Source organism: Dreissena polymorpha, chromosome 1 (genome assembly GCF_020536995.1).
Source record: "Dreissena polymorpha isolate Duluth1 chromosome 1, UMN_Dpol_1.0, whole genome shotgun sequence".
Taxonomy (NCBI): domain Eukaryota; kingdom Metazoa; phylum Mollusca; class Bivalvia; order Myida; family Dreissenidae; genus Dreissena; species Dreissena polymorpha.
In genome coordinates this window covers 35,201,694-35,217,881 of record NC_068355.1, presented here as the reverse complement: position 1 = coordinate 35,217,881, position 16,188 = coordinate 35,201,694, and the positions used below count along the sequence as shown (strand labels likewise).

Sequence of the window (16,188 nt, the reverse complement as noted above, 5' to 3'; positions counted from 1 at the left end):
CTCATTTTCAAACTATCACAGTGTCCGGTAATCTTGCGCACTTTCTGTAATGACCTCGTTTAGGCAAAATTGTAGACATATGGTGTCCAATTATTGACAAAAAAATATTCCAGAAAAATATTTTTTAAATCAGTTTGAAAAACCATTGAAATTAAATGTGGATTTTTAGTGCAGTTTTTGTTCACTACAAATCAACAAATAATATAGTCACTAGTAATAGTGTACAATTAATATAAAAGTACCGGTATGCTTGAAAAAAAATGTTTATGCATAACGGGTTTGATTTTATCACGATCATGCTTCCATAGTTAACAGAAAATATAAAAACTAGGCCATTGCGCATGCGGAAATCATACCAAATTGGTTTGACAGAATGGCTGGAAATATTGACTACGGGAAATAATGGACAATGTCGGTCTGATGCGATATATTTTCATGGCCAAAATACCATAACTGATCGGATATTGTGCAATGGAATGCTAAATTAAACGTTGGATTTATGAATTCTGAATTTAAAGTATGAAAACGCTAAAGACTGCAGGGAATTTGTGATTCATTTCGAATTTTTTGTAAGTGGGCCAGTGTTTACGATGTATAGGGATGACGCAACCGGTGTTTAAATGTAATGATCAAATTTAATTTTGCATGAAATACGTACCTTTTAAATCCGTTAATTACTAAAAATGTGAAATTCCATCTTGCATCACTAAAGAAAACCATTTGTCGTCTGCGAGATTCGCAAATTCGAAGTGCGCAAGATTACCGGACGCGCAAGATTACCAGACTTAAGGTACATGTAGCGCACCTCTAATGGGCACATATCCAAATATAATCTATTAATTATTTTCTTAATCAGCATCATTTCACTGAACTACATGCAAATTTGTAGGTAGGCTTTCCATGCTTTTTTTAAAAATATACCGATTTTTTCAAAACCAACCCCACGCTCGGCTTTTGTCCAGTTTATTTTCACCCCTGGGGTATATAAAAGTTCCATAATTCATTCAAATTTCCAAATATGGGCATGCAGTTGGTTTGTACAGATGCTGTAAAGGTGTTTAAAGTTTAAACAAGATGAAATAAGTATTCTTTTACAGACATTTATTTTTTACAAATTTTATCTATGGAAGAGCGCCATGAAATGTAAGTGATTTCAGCCAAGTAAAAATTCGGTCGGTTAAAAAACAAAGTGTCATAAAATTCAAAATAGTATCATTTAAGTCATATTTTAAACTTAGTTTTTATAGAAACACTATATACAGCAAAAATACCAAGAACTAGACAGATTTACCGTTTACTTTTTGAAATAAAAATAAAAATGCAACATGCATGGTTCGTATTTTCAACAGTAAATCACCCAATTTCGCCATAACATAGTTTTAATTTTAATAATTGAAGAATGTGCATAAAAATTGCAACATATTTAACAATAAATATAGCTTATGTGCCATATTAAATCAAATTACGTTCGAAAATAAATAAAACGCGTCGCAACAAAGTATACGTCGTCGGCAGGATTCGAACCTGCGCGGGAATATCCCAAAAGATTTCTAGTCTATCGCCTTAACCACTAGGCTACGGCACCTAATAGTAGGCTCTTCAACCTTTGAAGAAATCGCGGGAAATCCATACATGCAATAATTTTTTAGGTCCAAAGCGGGACATTCCATAAAAAATTGTCGGGACATTTGACCAAAAGCAGGACACCTAAAACGATCTATCATTCCACCTTTACTATAGTCAGTATAGTACTAACAAAAACTCTTGATACTTTTATTCAAGACATAAAACATCTGATATGAAGCATGAAATCTTAAACATAACAATAACAGTTTTATTAAATAAGACAATAGCAAACAACGAAGATAATATTCATCTGTTTAAGAGTACAAAATCTAGAACATTACGACAACAATACTCATTATATTAATTTCAATGGCAAACATTAACGCAGGGGAGGCTATCCAGTTGACTGAAAGTACGGGTTACAGTACACTATCTACCGAACAGTTACACACGGAATGCGCGGCCGTACACATTTCCGTATTTTGTTTTCTTCCTATATACACAGATTAAACTGAATTGTGAATTGTCAGGCGCTGTATTGGGGTAGTGTCAAACTGTCATGAATAACAACACGTTGTTTTTATTACAATAACACAAGACAAGATGGGTAACTCTTTTACTGTTTGTTGCGATGTTTGTTTAAGCATGTGTCCATGCGCAGTTTGTTACTTGTCAATTGTCGCGGCTTAATTGGAGTAGGGTCAAACTGTCATGCATAGCACCTCGTTGTATTTAGCTTAATTGGAGTAGGGTCAAACTGTCATGCATAGCACCTCGTTGTTTTTATTACAATTACACTAGACAGGATGGGTATCACTTATTGGACTGTTTGTTGCGATTTTGGTATATTGCACATTCGGAATATCCCGCTATATTGGAACTAAACATTGAATGTAAAAGACTCATTTATGACGTAGCGTTAATTTTACAAAACAATTGTTTTGTAAACCGTTTCAAACAAATACAAAATAAACACATTTTCAACATTTATTTCATTATTATAAAACTATCGATAGCAATAAGCGACCAATATCTGGAAGACCACCATGGTGTGAATGTCTGATGAAATCAATAATTAGCTGATAAATCGCTGATAAGGTGTCATAAACAACACTGGTACACACGATAAGTAGAATCGGATTGTTAATTGGGGGGCAATAAAGGGATTAGCGGTGTTAAGTGTTAGCGAAACAGAGCTTGAATAGCGAATTTTATTGGGAACCTATACACCTTACATCGTTTTTTACGAATGTCGGGACAAATCGTCTCATGGCGGGACGGCGGGACAAAGGGCCCAAAAGCGGGACTGTCCCGCCGAGATCGGGACGTATGGCATGTATGGGAAATCATTAGAGGTGCGCTACCTTAACTAGCGATGGGCACAAGGGAGGCAACTGCGTACGGCTCATTTATTACTGAACAATTCCTGCGCGAAATCTCGTTCATAAAAATAGTGCCGATAGGGGGTCGGAATTACGTCGTTTTAAAGGTGGTTTTCGATTGGATATGGTTAAAATAACCACTAATCATATAAGTTAATACATTTATGTTCGCGGGCAAAGCACTTTCGTTTCCACACAGTTGCGTTGAAGATTAAAAGAAAGCCTAAGAAAATTTCCGAGATCGAGAAAAATAGGTAAGATACATTGCCCAGTAGAAAAATTGCTTTTATTTTGAAGGTTAATCATTCTCCTTTCCATTCATGCCACTAATTGCTTTGCAAAATGCCGTAATTCTGCTGGTTGTTGCTAATGTATGGACCCACTATTGACCCATTTCATGAATGGCAAGATGGCCGCCGTTGTTGAAAATTCATACGACGTAAATATCAATTGTTCTTTTTTTGCTCTGTAAAGTTGCCAAAAAATGTGTTGTACGTGCTAAACATCATTGAAGGATATATTTATGCCGACATTATATCGTAATGGTAGATTTCATTCGTATATCTGTAAATAGACGTTTCGATAATACAAAATACAGACTTGCACTATTCGGACAGCAAGTATTTCGGATATTGCATTAATGATACAAGATACAAGAATCTTTATTTAACGTCGGATGTGAACAACAATTCGATACAGTCACTGTATTTTAGTTATATTATGTAGATATATTATTTCTTTGATTTCAATTATTCTTTTTGCAGACATATGTTTGATACTAATAAGTCAGAGTCTCAGGATTGGGAAGAGTTTGACTCGGAGTCTAACAGTGAGCGTTCGGAGTCTGACAGTGAACGGTCGGAGTCTAACAGTGAGCGTTCGGAGTCTCACAGTGAGCGTGTATCACCGCAGCCAGGTCAATTTACACAGGACCGGGCTGCAAAAGCTGAAAAGTTGAAGCTTCCGCATCAGGTACTAGATAAAAAATAATATGCAATTTTAACCAATAAATATTATTCTTAGTATATAAATGACATTTCAGCAGAATGACATTTTGAAACAAAAACCCCATGTAATTTTATTTTATGGCAATGTATCGGTCATTTTGAAATACATTTATTATCAACATTAATTAATCATCATTATTGTAATTCACTAATGTTTATGCATTTGAAATATATACTGTTATACTTTTAAGAAGTCAGATATCACAAAATGTAGTTTAAAAAGACAGATATCACATAATTGAGTTTAAGAAGACTGATATCACAAGATAAGGAAGAGCAGTCTTTTTTTTTAATTCTAAAGCTGTAGCCTAATCTAGTCTACAATCCCTCGGAAATTTTCATAAAAAGGCTACATCCTCTCAATTTTTTTCATTATATTCATGCACTTAACCCAAAAAAAGAAACTTACACCTGGAAATTGCATTCCCCTATGACTAACAATGCGTGAGTTGTATCCCCAAATTTTGGGTTTCACACACTTTTTCCTATATAATATGAAGGCTAAGGCCCCTTCCCCCAACAGCCTTAAAAAAGCCTTGAATGGTAAAAACAATGAACCTTTAAGCTATTTTCCGTTTAAGAAAGTCCCTTCTTAAAGAAAATCCATTTGAAGCAGAAAGTGTTGTCTCTGATAAGCCTGTGTCGACTAATATGGGATGACACTTTAGGCTCATGCATTAAGCCCCGTTTTCCCAGAGTGCAGCTCAAATGTTCATTTACATGTTACAGAGTACCGCAAGAAGCTGCCGTTTGTGAATGCGCCCCGATAGAGGAGATTGAGGCAAAGAAGCTGAAGGCAGCGTGGGGGGGGGGGGGGAAAGAGAAGAAATCAGGAAGAAATCGCCATAGGCGATAACTGAATATAAGATTTTTTAAACCATTGGATAGGTTTGTTAGTCACCTATCTTAGGAAAAATACTTACAGATACATTGAAGTTCAAATAACTAGTGTTAGGTCTTATTTAAATAAGAAGAATTTTGGTTTTTGAACCTATTTAATGAAGCAAATGATTTTACTTTTGTTAAACATGTGTGGCAGTGAACTATTGTCTGCATGTTAACCTTATTTAAGTATTGGCTGTTGTTCTTGGGGTGTATTTATAATTTGAGAACTTATTTTACCTAATGGACAATTTATTTTAATTGAGTGAACAACATATAAAACTTGTCAAAACTATTGAAAGCCCCCATAAGAATTTCATTGTTTTGTAGTGACCACTATGTCTGCTCGTGACACTGTCGGTCTGACATGTGAGAGTGAAGTTGAAGTAAAATGATTCATCAATCATCACTTATGAAAAAATTCAATCTTTGGGATTAGTTTTTGCCTATATGCTACCTTTGACTGACAAAAAAAACAACATCAACAATGTTGTTTTTTTTTTAATTTGAACAACTCGTCATCGTGATTGGGAGGCATGTGTCATTTTAATTCATCATTATGTAATGTCGGGTAATTGGACATTTCACAAGTATTTGTATATTGTGTATGCACAACAAATATAAATTGTGTCAACAAATTATGTGTTAGTTCACCATTAGTTATCATTGAAAATAAAACCTTAAAAAAGCTGCAGAGTTGTTGTTGATAGCAGTAAAGACAAAGGCTATTCACGCACATAAATATATATTTGTATGCCCCCTTATTTTGCCATAAACTTTGCAGTAAAAAGTGCAAAACCAATAAAAAATACGTGTTATTAATATGTTTTAATGTGTTTTATATCTAAAAAGGCATTCACATAGATAAAAATAACTTATAAATGGCCAAAATAGCTGGTTAAATGCAAATGTCAGTTGTTTGCTGGCAATGAACCAGATTTTTGGCAGAAAAAAACAGCAGAAAAATTCACCTATTTTTTTACGTGTTTTAAAAAAATCATAAAAAATATATTTTTCATCCTAATAAAAAAAGAAAGACATCATTATGTTTGTTTTAAGTAGTATAACATCAATGCCAAATATCATTCAAATATTCCCATTTTAAAAAAATCATTGCCTCTTGCTACCTTAACTGTACATGTTTATTACAATATTAATTTCATTAAAAAAAGCAATTTTGCCAAAATGAGTTGCTCCTAAGATTATGCAATGGTAAACAACTTCGTTTCCTAAAGCGCATTGATTAATATTACCAAATTCATCGATATTAGGTGAATTTCTACACAAGGTCACCGAATGATATTTAAAGAAAAGGGGAGCAACTCATTTATCTGACTTGAAAAAATGTACAGTGCACGATTCATTTGTTTGAGAAATTGACATTGTATGAATCAGACCATAGTAAATGTACAGATATTGCACATTAATAGGTGTAAGAAACAAATTTTACCTTTTTCATCACATTATAAGTTTTATATTCGTTACTAAAATGTATGGTTTATGTTCGTTCTCTAAATTCGTTGTCAGGTCACATAACCCCAAACCGGAACTCCTGTTTTTAGGGTTACATGCAGTCAGTTTGATACTTAGCACACATTGTTGAGTGCATGCTGCCTAGGATTTGTAAAATACATTGCAAATGGTTGGTTTTGGTATCAACTTGAAGGTATATTTGTAAGCAATAAGAAAATAAGCCATTTTTGTGCTCTACTTTTTGTGTTGATGGTTCCCGGCTTCGAAAGTAGGTCATACTATTTGAGCCCAAAATGGTTGTCTGCACAGCTGTCAAAACCGGTTTGCCTATTCTAAGGTAAATATTTTGAGTTTGCGCGTATAGAATTTAATGACATGCATTTTTTTCAAAAGATTATGCATTAATCTTTCCAATGATGTGTGATGATATAGTGGGTATGCGCTTGATCATGGTAAAAATTGATATCGAACTTCAACTATTTTATATGTAATATAGAAGGAAATTAATTGCGCATGCGTAACCTTTAAGCACATCCGACCAAGTTAGTCGTCTGCCAGAATTTTGACATTTGACCATCAAAAACTCTCTGTATTGCAAAACATAACTGCCAGATGTCATTTTGACCCAAATAAGGGCTGTTTGCAATTGGGCTGTTGCACTTGGGGTCATAAGGGGGGTAAATGCTGGAAAATCACACCGAAACCTGTTCGGGAGACATATTCTAAGACTACTTAAACACCCGGTATTGTTTTTCAGTGCCATTTTGACATTAATTTGCATCAATCTCAATAATGAACCTAATGCATGTCTTTATTTCATCTGTATTTATTATTATTGTTTACTTTTTGAGCCTTTTTCTGTTAAAAATGCCCGCCAATTTTGGACCTACACTTCTATCCGCCTTCGCCTTCAACCCATTCAGGCAGATCTACTCAGAATAACACTACTTTGCCTTATTTTACCTGTTTGGATATCTCGCTGAGTTCAAGTAAAATCAAGTATTCAGCTGAAAACACAAAAATGATAATAATATTATGCTTTCTTTCCTGGAAGAATGTTGTTGCGATAGACCCTGCATGAAAAACACCAGGGAATCTGTATTTAAGTGACCTTAATATTATGCGTAAACCTAAGTGTGCATTTGTAGGCGGTGTCGAAATGGGTCTATAGCTCTGCCTGAACTGTCGTCCAATTGGTTTACAAGTCCGGCTGAAGTGACAGGCCATCAAAAACTGTACAGTGTGACTGATTCGGAGACGGCCCTCAACACTCGCCCAGTCGTGTCGAGAGGATCGGTGTCTTTGCAGGTTAGTACGCCGTTATTTTCAATTAAATCTATTGTAAAATGATTTCTTTGATATCCTGGCACACTTTTGTCACCAAAATTAGGAAATTTGTGTGTTTTACATTGACTGCAGCTCTGAAACCAAACTTTGTGGCGATAACTTTGCCGGTGTGCCCGACAATGTGATGCCGGCGTGGTGAATTAACCATTTGCAGCAAATAAAGCGAGAAAGACTATTGAAAGCTTACTCTAATTGTATCTAACTTACATTAGTTGGCACCGTAATGGGCAAATGCGCACAAAAAACCTTTTTTGTTTTCTCAGATTACACGGAATTGAGCACCCGGGCCAGACTGACACTTTCCGGAGCCTGCCCTAGACGGAACTCGAGCCGAGGAATCATAGGTCCAGGTGTGACAAAAGACTTAAAGCTCATGTCTGACGATGACTTTTTTTAGTCAGGAAGCCAAGTGTGTTGTTTTTCCATGCAAGCGAGCCCTTTTGTTGGGTCAAATGACATCAGCATTGCTGCTTCTACATGGATTTTACCTAAAATGTGCAAAAAAAATATAAAAAGTTTGTTCGAATCCAGTTCAAAACCTGCTTTGATGCACAAATATTGCCATTGATGATTTTTTTCACTTATTAAGCCATATGTAAGATAAGCTTTGCCTATTAGAATCGAAAGACATGCCTTGTATGGAGTCTAAGTGCTGCATGTATGATGTAACCGAGTTTGGCTTTTCTACCTTAATTCTTGACGCGAAACGCTGTTACGCATGGCGCTTTCAACGGCAACTTTTATGAATTAATCTGTGTGTCATTGTACCGGAACTTTGTGATCTTTCTCAAAACAGATTATACCTGTGGGAAAAGTGCCTTTAATTTAAATTTGAAGGGGTTGGGTTCTCTTAAAGGTCACATAACCCCAAACCGGAACTCCTGTTTTTAGGGTTACATGCAGTCAGTTTGATACTTAGCACACATTGTTGAGTGCATGCTGCCTAGGATTTGTAAAATACATTGCAAATGGTTGGTTTTGGTATCAACTTGAAGGTATATTTGTAAGCAATAAGAAAATAAGCCATTTTTGTGCTCTACTTTTTGTGTTGATGGTTCCCGGCTTCGAAAGTAGGTCATACTATTTGAGCCCAAAATGGTTGTCTGCACAGCTGTCAAAACCGGTTTGCCTATTCTAAGGTAAATATTTTGAGTTTGCGCGTATAGAATTTAATGACATGCATTTTTTTCAAAAGATTATGCATTAATCTTTCCAATGATGTATGATGATATAGTGGGTATGCGCTTGATCATGGTAAAAATTGATATCGAACTTCAACTATTTTATATGTAATATAGAAGGAAATTAATTGCGCATGCGTAACCTTGTCAAACGCCGCCATCTTAGGTTACATTCAACTAAAACATCGAGTGTCCCTCCGTAGTGCGTAATTTCTAAAGAGTTATTTTTCTCTTCTTGCATAAAAACTATTTAATAATCTTAGACTTGTATTATGTGGCTATTTCTAATATCGGATATTTTGATGACGACAATTGCTTTGTAAGTTAAAACGTGAACACAAAAATAAATGAACTTTTAATTTGCGTTTTCTGTTGTATGGGGCTTTTGTCGAACAATGCTTTGTCGAAATATGGCTGCCAAAACGATGTTTGTACTGGTGTCTGAATTCGTATGACATGCAATTTTATTGAAATTAATAACAAAAACAACGTATCTATCTTTAAAATTATACCAGGCTTGCAATAGGTGTAAGAAAGGCTTGACAAAATGCTTTAAAAGTTTGCAGTATTATAATGGGAGTCTTTCGGAATTGGAATTAAAGTAATTTAAATGGTAAAAGCACAGATAATGGAATGTTAATGTTGCAGTTATTCATCTACAATCATGATAAGAAAACGATTTGTAATGATTGGTCGACCATTGCAGTGCTAGACTAGATGGAAGATGTGAATAGTTGGGCCAAAATGGGTGGGCATGTATGGGTGGGAAGTTGATCCGGTTGGAAAGAATAAATGTTAAATTTCCGAATTACCTTACTATCAAATACGATGATCTTCATATATTTAAATTTCAGATGGAGAACAAGATTACAAAAATACACAATGATACGCATGTATTCCATTCACGCCATTCACTCTTTTTACGTAGGCCTGATCGTTTATCTCTTCAGCCACATATTGTGAAACAACCAGTGGCAGTCTTATTCCAGACTGGAAGAATGTAAAGAACTTTATTTTTTTAAATATCTCAAGTTATTGAATTGTATTAGAAAAAAAATCTTTAGTGCATACAACACAAATGTTCTTGCAGTTTGTGCAGATATCTAAAGGTATAAGAATACATCTTTTAATACGTCTGAAATCGGTGACAACAATTTCACGTTGCGTAAAGCATAACCGTGCATAACCGTGCAGTACACAGTAAATTTTTAAACAAGAACACATGCTTATTAAATTAAGTAATTTTGATGTATTTCACACTACCATAAGCATAAGGTTTGACCGGTAGGGGTCAATAACAAAAAATTTGCACACGTGTATTGGTGGTGGTGGTTTTGGTTTCGGTGGTGGTGGTGTTGGTTAAGGTGGTTGTGATTTTAATACCATATTGATAAACTTTATCATAGATATTATATTATTGCATGTATACATAGCATATACAACATGTATTGACATGCACCTGTAATTCCAGTTCAGACGAAGGTCTCCATTCTGTGCCGTTTCATAAAAATTGCTTGGGGGCATCTTTATCGTACGATGACACGTATTGTATTTAAACAATTTTTTCTTTATTGCATCACTAACTGCCTATGGCTTATTGAGGCATTCTAAAGTGTGTTACTTGTGTAGAGCCAGTGTATTTGGACATCTTTCAAACGATCCACGATACAATACAGACTTTCAAGCATCCGCTTATATGTCAAGCAGTGCAAACTACGTTTGATGGAGACAACGCGAAATTAATGCAAATATGGATACAAACAAAAACTGTCTGTTAAAATGATCCACGAACTACTAAACTTCTCACAGTGATTACATCATATTGGCGAAAGAGACGAAGAAAAACATATTTGTACAATCTTTACGAAGAGTGGACGTTCGTTGCTCTCACATACAATCTCTACCATCACAAGAACATCCTACCAGATTGGGTAGGATTATTATTCTATATTAAAAGCAATCTCATTTTTTTATATTTTAAAAATAGTTTACAAGTTTAGGTTCATGAAAAAATACCTAAATAAAAAAATTAAAGATAACAATGGATAAAATGTTGTACCACGCGTGGCTCGGCTTTCATCACGTGGTTGGTTATGGAGGCAGGACTTTGATCCAGCTATGCTGGTTCCAGTCAAATCTCTGCGCGTAGGTTGTATTTTTGGTTCTTACAAATGTTAAATGAATTGTCCGAAAAAAAAACTGCCATATGGGTAGTAGTGTGCAATAATTATAATGTCAAGTAAAATAGTTTTCCCTAGGATGTAAACCCGGGACCTCTGCGAGTCAAATATAACGCGCTTTCTCTGTGTCTGTCCAGGTTAAATACTGTTCAGCCTATTTAAAACGCATAGTAAGAATACACGTACGTTCCAAACTATTATTATTCCATTCCAGATTCATTCCAGACGCTTTATTTATATAATTTATATTAATAAATGTATTTCATTTACAGTCGAGCCGATTGCTACAAAGTATATATTTCAGATCAGAACGGTTACTGTCAAACATGATTGAATTAATATCTTAATAACCTTGGGAGTTAATGTTTCAGTTTTGTTGTTTTCAGTTATTTATTTAACATCACCAGATTAATCAGAAAGTTACAGTCGGGTTCAGCTGTAAGTGAAATTATGATTGTTAGTGTGAGTGTTAGCTCACGCTAATTTTACAGAGCATATTTTGCAAATCAGTATGGGCTTAGAAGGCTTAACTACGCTACGGAAAGACAACCACTGCCTGTTGCAGTTAAATAATGCAGACGACAAATGCCATTCTCATAGCAGAGTTGTCATTCGTGCCTCATGACTAATAGTGTTAAACAGCTTGTAAAGTGAACATTGAAATCTGTACATATTGGCTGCTTTCAGGGAAAACGGGGCTTAAGGCATGTAAAATAAGATTAGTCTGTGCACACTGATTAGCCTGTTCAATTCGCACAAGCTAATCAAGGACGACATTTCTGAGTAAAGCTTAAATTGTATTTTATATTAATGATTTAAAAAACCACATCTGGACCAGTGCTTTAAGAAACATTCTTTATAAATTTGAATGGGTTGTGTTCATTTGAAACTGGCAATATAAAAAGCTATACCATAATTTTTTAAACTGAGTTGGGTCTAAACTTATACAACAGCGAACACCTACAGTGCCTTCAGCACTTTGATCAAGTTATGCTTACATACCTTGCACCAATCTCCGCGCAGAGTTGTCGTTCCTTGCTCTGACATACAATATCTGCCATCACAAGAAAATCCTACCAGATTTAGTAAGATTTTATTTTTTTGTTTAAGTATTATATTATGAATGAAAAGTATTATCATTTTCTTTTATATTTTGAAATAGTGTATACATTAAGGTTCCTCATAAAAAGTAATTACCTAAATTAAAAAAGTAAAAATAACAACCATTACATTATTCATAATTATCGTTGTTGAACATCACTTCGTGTTGCAGATTCTCAGGATCTTAAATGTTTGAATATTGAATATAGATGTAAACATTTGCGTCTTAATCATGTATATAAGATTTTTAACAATATAGCTCCCAGTAATATGCACAACAATTTTACTAAATGTAGTGATATCCACTCGCACGGGACTAGATCTAATTAATGATAAGGGTGATTATCACGTACATCCAGTTGATACTTTTACTTCCAAAATCTTTTTACCATAATGCAATAAAAGACTGGAATAACTTGCCACAAAATATATGATGTACAAAGTCCAAGAATACGTTAAAAAAACTTGTAAAGAAGCAATTATTAGAAGAAATGGAAATGGTTGAGAAACAAGAATATCTGTATTACTTTTAGTTTTTTCATCAATTGTTTAAGTTCTGTAACCATATTGTAATACATTTTTAAACTGTAATATATATTGTAATACATTTTTAAACTGTGTTAATGCAATCCTGTCAATTTCATCATCATATGACGTGTTTTCTTATGCAACAATAAGAATTATTTTATATAATACTGTAGTATGACATTGTAAGACCGTTGTCACTTTATTCCATTGTATATGTCGATTTATGGCATAATTTTTCGTCACTTAGATCTACATGTGAAGGCTTTAGACCCCGTTGAAAATAAGTTGTGTACGATTTATCGTCAAAACTTTACGGGTAATCCAGTGCATTCACATTTCTATAATTAAATATAATGAAATATCGACCAATAAGTGTGATAAAATAAGAATGAACCATATATATATATATATATAATGTTAAATAAAAGCACCAATTATAAAAAAAACAGTATTACGTTATTTAAATCGTAAATTTACCTACAATTTCCTAACAGAATTCGTTTTTCAGAGGTAGCTCATTCATTTCCCTTAATTCTTTACCGTAGGCATAGCATTAGGCCCTAATTACTCAACTCAAAATTAATCCACAGTTTGCAAATAAATGCCCCTAATGTTATTGTAAGCCAATAATAGGTGTCATTAACACCTCGTTGTAGGTATACCACCTCTATTTATACCAATTTACCGAATCCTCCACGGCATTTACTATATAAATCAATTTACCGAACTTGTCATTTACCGAAACCTCCAGCACCCATTTATGTCATCGATCACGCCTTACTTATGTTTTCTAACAAAGTATTTTAAAACTGATGCTAATGTGTCTCTCATGTTTGATATAGACTGTTACGAGGCATTTATGACGGTTTTGTACTTTGTAGCCATGTACTTTCAGTTACTGGACACACGTTTTCCAATATTTTGCTATCAAATGGTAAGCATTCTTTTCCACATGTTCAAAAAGCGGATAACAAAGCATTGTATTAAATTGTTTGAAGATTAAGAAATTCTAATAGCGCATAATGTACATCTCTTTTTTACCAACGCAAAAACAGTGAATCATATTGTTTAACCATTTAACGACCTTAGACTCAAGTATAATTTTACTTATTTAAACACATTAATGTATACATGTTTAATATAATTTTGTATGTTGATGAATATATTTGTGCCATTTCATCACTTCTGCAAATATACTTAACATTTGAACGGAATGACAGACAAGACCAAATTACTATGATCCCCTCCCTTTGAAATGAAAAGGAAAAATCATATACATGTGTACTAGATTTTAGATTCAAGAACGAAAAAGTTTTTTTCGGAACAAAAACATATTTTTCTCCCATTCATTATTAAAGCCTGGGAATGTTGCACGCAAGACATTTACAGATAGTGGTCACCATTTGTCTAAAATATTCCTCAAGTGCTACATAGAATCAAGTTGGTCAAACACAGTTTGAATCACAGATCAATAAAAAAATATAATTACGTCTTAAATACGTTTTACCGGACATACTTAACCTACTATCAATAGGAGTGGGCTTTGTCTACATAAAAGACAAATCATCGGGTGAAATGTATATTTGCACAGATGTACGTGTACGTTTGTATGTACTATGTCGTTCCCATTACTAAGTGACTTGTTTGCATGATTTAGTATTTCGTTCCTTCGACTTACTTTCTCATTCCCACGTGTAAGCTTGTTTGTTCTCATGATTAAGTTATCTCGTTATCACGACCTTTTAAATCGTGGGCACCACATAAGATGTCTGTTGAACAACATAAATAATACCATGAACATGTCACATCCGCATTACCGTAGAAATGCTTATATGTGTATGAAGGACAATCACCATATTAAGATCTGTCAAAATATTTATTAAGGTTCTGAAAGGTATCCGAGTCTGACCAAAGTATGCCGGGGGACAAACGAACAAATGGAGACGGACCAAACACAGTATGCCACCTGCTCAAAGGAAAGTTATTTAGGAGTGAGGAAACAATAAACATACATTTTTTATTTGCCATACAAATAAAGTTTAACTGTACAATAATGTTCCTGCTCTATAAATGGCTATATACATTACATGGAGAGAAAAAACAAATACAAATGGATCAGCAAATCACATACATTTACATGATTATATCCCTAAACAGACCAAAACTGCAATGGTTGACACACACAATATGATAAGTATGATACTATATTTTACAGCATGTGCTATGTCTTAAAAAACAACAAAAGTAAGTGTGTATAATCAATGGTTGAAAGACCTGGTGGTACTTTCCATAAAGTTTTTCTTTATCCAAACAAGTTTTACTTTTGCAAAATGTTAATTTGGGATAAACGAACAAATTAAGACATAATTTTGAACCTGAAATCTACTTTTACCAATACAGTTCATTTAAATAGGATGTATATATAGTATCAATTTTATTCTAGCACAATATGCATGCAAATAAATAAAATATAATTGTGTTTGAAATCTAAATTCAATATCATAAATTTAAAATATGAAACAGTTTTGTCCAATAAAAAGCTGTTTTCAGTTGTTCAACAACAAAACAGACATGTTAAATACAAATCAAGTTGCATATAAACAACCACATTTGTATGAAATTCAGTCTTAAGACATCAGCTGAGTTGGGAGTTTCACGGAAACTGGCCGCAGTGACTGCACTTCAATGACATCTAATATGGAGCGGTCAAAATGATAACAGCTTTTACAAAATTGTTTACCATGAACTTAAAGCAATCATTCAAAACTGAAAAATTTTCACAATCAATTAACAGATATACATGTAATTCAAAACTGGACACCTGTCACAAGCCACAACAAGTTGATAAGGTAAATATAATATATTAACAAATATTGCATCAGTGCTAAAATATACGATGTGACATTGTTTAAGGTCATACACTTATAATATTCAGAATACAAAACTTTTAGCACTGTAAGGCCAGTGTTGGCCATTAAAATATGATGAATTTAATTACTGCCATATTGGTGAATTTGGTATAACACATAAAAATAAACACTTATGCAAATCATATTTATAGAGTGATAATTATTATTCAATGTATATAGAACATAGTTTATAGAGTGGAATAATTTGAAAGAATGTATGAATGTATTTGTTACGTTGAGAGGTACAACAAGGGAGACAAATATTATTTTGTATATCACAGTGCTGTCCCTTGTTTCGCTTTTCACTGATTTCCAAATTTTCAGAGTAACTTTATTTTATTAACTTAAAAGCATGACATAAAACAAGGTGTTTCTATTGCTAAAAGTATATTATTTTGTTCATAATCTGATATTCTGCATGTCTTAATTAACTTTAAAGTTTAATATGCGCATTCATCCAAAGCATTTTTTTTTCTATTGCCTGACATGTAAATAATGTATATTATGAAAATATATTGTAAAAATGAATGAAAACAGTGAATGTATCTGTTTGAAATGGCACCATTTTATGAATAATGGACACACAAAAAACATAAGCTTTAAGGTTTATGTATATACAAATGACAAAATAC

At 33.7% G+C, this 16,188-nt stretch overlaps 1 protein-coding gene and 1 long non-coding RNA gene across 3 annotated transcripts in view; one reads left to right on the top strand and one right to left on the bottom strand.

The window, feature by feature from the left end:
* LOC127876684 (uncharacterized) overlaps window positions 1-16,188 on the bottom strand; it is a 203,952-nt gene that overhangs the window by 137,577 nt on the left and 50,187 nt on the right. The window lies entirely within an intron of this gene.
* Window positions 7,463-8,175, top strand: LOC127876941 (uncharacterized). The gene is made up of 2 exons (XR_008048162.1): window positions 7,463-7,618; window positions 7,921-8,175. It is a non-coding gene; the product is annotated as an uncharacterized LOC127876941 (long non-coding RNA).